This window comes from Dendrobates tinctorius, unplaced genomic scaffold, assembly GCF_039654945.1.
Source record: "Dendrobates tinctorius isolate UK_male_01 unplaced genomic scaffold, ASM3965494v1 ptg000040l, whole genome shotgun sequence".
Lineage (NCBI taxonomy): Eukaryota > Metazoa > Chordata > Amphibia > Anura > Dendrobatidae > Dendrobates > Dendrobates tinctorius.
This window is the reverse complement of record NW_027361708.1, coordinates 28,251,970-28,257,253: the sequence shown is the minus strand read 5'-3', so window position 1 is coordinate 28,257,253 and position 5,284 is coordinate 28,251,970.

Genomic DNA, 5,284 nt, shown 5'->3' with positions numbered 1-5,284 from the left:
GTAGGTTTTTACGGATCCCACTGTTGCGATCGCCGTTATTCACGGAATAATGGCGACCACAAAAAAAGTCTGATCCCATTTAATTTTGCTGATCTGATCGCACATCAGAGAAGGGAGAAATGGAGTCCCCTGATTCCCCCCTTGTACATTCGGAGTCCCTGCATTCCCCCGTGAAGTCCCCCTGCCTCCGTCGTCTTTTTCTGGGAAGAAAATGGGACAGTGCGCCCGCCGAGATCGGTCGGCATCCGGCAACTATTGGTTCATTTTGATCAATGTGATAGACTCTATCAGTGTGTTCAAAATGAAAAAAATAGTAAATCAAACCCCCTTTTATCACCCCCTTAGTTAGAAATAGATTTTTTAAATTATTTTTACCTATTAGGGTTACAGTTGGGCTATAGGTAGGGTTGGGGCTATGGTTTTGGTTAGGGCTGGGCTAAAGTTAGGACTGGGCTAAAGTTAGCGATGGGCTGGGGTTAGAGTTGTGGTTACAACACACAGCGTCCACCCTGAATGGCTTTTCCCTGGATCTTTCCTGCAGGCACACAGTTAATATGGGAGATGAGGCTGTAACAGCGGTACTCCCTCCCCTCCCCCCAGAATAATGTCTCCCTCCTCCCTTCTTTTTCACAGCGCTGGTCTCCTTTGCAAGCATTGCTTTTAAAGCGCTTCAGCTCACACTCTCCTCCACGCCCTGCTAGACCCAGGTAAATTAGCATCAGTTCTGCCCTTTTTTCAGGCAGTTCTACTGGCCATCTATCACAAATATTTAGTTTATTCATAAATTCATTAATCACCAAATATACCTCTCTTCTCTTTTGCCCAGTATTATACTCTTACCACTTCCAGCACCAGTTAAATAGACGCTTACTTGAGAAACCTCAGAGTAACCAGGTAACACTTTAAGCTCATATCTATTCGGCTACAGTATTTTAGTGGCTTACCTAAAACACAAAATATCCCGTTGTTCCGGTGTACTCATTACCTGCATAATGTCTTTCTTTTTTCCAGCACTATTGACTTTAATCCTACCACATGATATCTCTTCCCTCCAAATATATTTCTCTTACAGGTACATATCTCTTCCAGGTACCCGTCTCTATCTTCATAGACATTACAGTTACTGTTGAGCCCTCGAGCACTTTGGGAGCACACAGATATCCTTTTCGTGTTCACTATGGCCTTGGGTCAAAATCCAAGTTTCCTCGCAAATTCTCTTTCTCTTGTGTCTCATGTCTTTTCCTTAATGATATCTTACCATCAGTACAGCGCAGATGAAAACTCTGAAATTCTTGTTCGCACTGATGGATTGAATTTGCGCGGTCACCATTTTTTTCACTATAGTCATTATTCTTGACGGTCGTTTATTTTCTTTGTTAAACTGCGCTATGAATGTATTTCTGTTGCAGCTTATGACAAATTATTATATGTTTTGTCTTCTGTTTACTTTTTGTAAATTCTAGTTCTCATTAAAGAATTGAAAGGAATTTTCTGATGAAGGTCCCTTGTTGGACCGAAAACATTCATATGATATGAGTCTATTTTTGTCTGGATGCACAATAAAAGAAATAATGCTTCTCCACCATTGAGTGCCAAGTATATATTTTTACATACTCAACGGGTTGGATACCTAACTTGAGCACCAATCCACCTCCTTGATCTCAGGAGTGCCGTGTTTCCCCTCTTTGTGTTGGGGTTAAGGTTGTGGTTGGGGTTAGGGGTGTGTTGGAGTTAGAACTGGGGGGTTCAACTGTTTAGGTACATCGGGGTCTCCAAACACGACATGGCTACATTGATTCCAGCCAGTTCTCGTGAAGCACCAGAAGGGTTAATAAACTTCTTAAATGAGTGTTTGCACACCTTGAGAGATACAGTTTTTATATTGGTGGCATTTGGGGTATTTTTTATTATATTACCCCCCCAACTCTCCAAATGTGAGGTGGTCCCTAAAAAAAAAAAAGTTTGTAAATTTTGTTGGAAAAATGAGAAATCACTGGCCAACTTTTAACCCTTATAACATCCTAACAAAAAAAAAATAGTTTCCAAAATTGTGCTGATGTAAAGTTGACATGAGTGAGATGTTGTTTATTAACTATTTTGTGTGACACCACTCTCTGATTAACCCCTTAGTGACAGCCATTTTGCAGCTTAATGACCGGGCCAATTTTTACAATTCTGACCACTGTCGCTTTATGAGGTTATAACTCTGGAACGCTTTAACGGATCCCGCTGATTCTGAGATTGTTTTTTCGTGACACATTGTACTTCATGTTAGTGGTAAAATTTCTTCGATATAACTTGTGTTTATTTATGAAAAAACGTAAATATTGCAAAAATTTAGCAATTTTCAAACTTTAAATTTTTATGCCCTTAAATCAGAGAGATATGTCACACAAATTTCTTAAATAACATTTCCCACATGTCTACTTTACATCAGCACAATTTTGGAAACAAAATTTTTTTGTTGTTAGGAAGTTATAAGGGTTAAAAGTTGACCAGCGACTTCTCATTTTTACAACAAAATTTACAAAACCATTTTTTTTTAGGGACCACATCATATTTAAAGTCATTTTGAGGGGCGTACATGACAGAAAATACCCAAAAGTGATACCATTCTCAAAATTAGACCCCTCAAGGTGCTCAAAACCACATTCAAGAAGTTTATTAACCCTTTACGTGCTTCACAGGAACTAAGGCAATGTGGAAAGAAAAAATTAACATTTAACTTATTTTTGCAAAAAAATTATTTCGGAACCAATTTTTTTTATTTTCACAAGTGTTAAGAGAGAAAATGAAACACTAAATTTGTTGTGCAATTTCTCCTGAATACGCCGATACCCCATATGTGGGGGTAAACCACTTTTTTGGCGCACAGCAGAGCTCGCAAGGGATGGAGCGCCATGTGACTTTTTCAACACAGAATTGCCTGGAATTGAGATCAGATGCCATGCTGCGTTCGGAGAGCCCCTGATGTGTCTAAACAGTGGAAACTCCCAAGTGACCCCATTTTGGAAACTAGACCCCTTAAGGAACTTATATAGATGTGTGGTGAGCACTTTGAACCTCCAAATGCTTCACAGAAGTTTATAACGTAGAGCCGTGAAAATAAAAAAACCTTTTTTCCACAAAAATCATCTTTTCGCCCCCAAATTTTTATTTTTACAAGGGTAACAGGAGAAATTATACCCCCACAGTTGTTGTGCAATTTGTCCTGAGTACCCGGATACCCTATATGTGGGGGCAAACCACTGTTTGGGCGCATGGCAGAGGTCAGAAAGGAAGGAGCACTGTTTGACTTTTTCAATGCAGAATTGGCTGGAATTGAGATTGGATGCCATGTCGCTTTTGGAGAGCCCCTGATGTGCCTAAACAGTGAAAAAAAAACACAAGTGACACCATTTTGGAAACTAGACCCCTTAAGGAATTTATCTAGATGTGTGATGAGCACTTTGAACCCCCAAGTGCTACACAGGAGTTTATAAACGCAGAGCCGTGAAAATAAAAAAATAATTTTTTTTCCTCCAAAAATGATTTTTTTAGTCCGCTATTATTTTCCTAAGGGTAACAGGAGAAATTGGACCACAAAAGTTGTTGTGCAATTTGTCCTGAGTACGCTGATACCCCATATGTGGAGGGGAACCACTGTTTGGGTGCATAGGAGAGCTCGGAAGAGAAGGAGTGCCAGTTTGGAATGCAGACTTTGATGGAATGTTCTGCGGGCGTCATGTTGCGTTTGCAGAGCCCCAGATCTGCCTAAACAGTATAAACCCCCCACAAGTGACCTCATTTCAGAAACTATACCCCCGAAGGAGCTTATCTAGATATGTGGTGAGTACTTTGAACTCCCAAGTGCTTCACATATAACGCAGAGCTGTGAAAATAAAAAATCATTTTTTTCCTCAAAAATTATTTTTTAGCCCACTATTCTTTATTTTCCCTATGGTAACAGGAGAAATTAGACCCCCAAAGTTGGTAAATAGTGGAAACCCCTCAATTCTTGCTCCAACCCTAACCCCAACACACTCCTAACCCTAATCCCAATCCTAATTTCTAATTCTAGCCCTAATTCTAACCCTAATTCCAACCCTAACCCTAATGGAAAAATGAAAAAAAAATATTTTCTTTATTTCATTATGTTTGCCTAACTAAGGGGGTGATAAACCGGGGGGGGGTTATTTACTATTTTTTTTTTATTTTGATTGCTATGATAGTTTATCACAGTGATCAAAATGAAGGAATGGAATCTGCCAGCCGGAGCCTGCAGATTCGCGGCGGGCGCGCACTGCGCATGCGCCTGCCATTTTCTTCTTGATCCACGATGGCGGCACCCACCGGAGGAGGCAGGAGGGACCCAGGACCACCAGGAGGGGATCCAGGACCACTGGGAGGTACCAGTGGGGATCGGGGACCCTATTTCTCTCTCTGATGTGCGATCACATCAGAGGAGAGAGAAATTAAATGCAAAATCGCAGCTTTTTTTGCGGTCACCGTTATACGGTTAATAACGGCGATCGCAAAAGCAGGGTCGGTAAAAACCGACCCGATTCATGTTCTCTGGGGTCTCGCTACCCCCAGGAGCAGAGGCCCCAGAGAAAATCCAACGCTGGGGGGCGCTATTTACTTGCTCCACAGCACCTTGAATTCACGGCACTGTGGTTTAAGTACCCTTAACTACCACCGTTAAAAGGTGTATCGGCGATCGTTAAGGGGTTTAACCCCTTCACCCCCAAGGGTGGTTTGCACGTTCATGACCGGGCCAATTTTTACAATTCTGACCACTGTACCTTTATGAGGTCATAACTCTGGAACGCTTCCATGGATCCCGGTGATTCTGACATTGTTTTCTCGTGACATATTGTACTTCATGTTAGTGGTAAAATTTCATTCAAATAACTTGCATTTATTTGTGAGAAAAACGGAAATTTGTCGAAAATTTTGAAAATTTCGCAATTTTCCAACTTTGAATTTTTATGCCCTTAAATCACAGAGATATAGCACACAAAAAACTTGATAACTAACATTTCCCACATGTTTACTTTACATCAGCACAATTTTGGAACCAACATTTTTTTTTGTTAGGAAGTTATAAGGGTTAAAAGTTGACCAGCGATTTCTCATTTTTATGACACCATTTTATTTTTAGGACCACATCACATTTGAGGTCACTTTGAGGGGTCTATATGATAGAAAATACCCAAAAGTGACACCATTCTAAAAACTGCACCCCTTAAGGTGCTCAAAACCACATTCAAGAAGTTTATTAACCCTTTAGGTGCGTCACAGG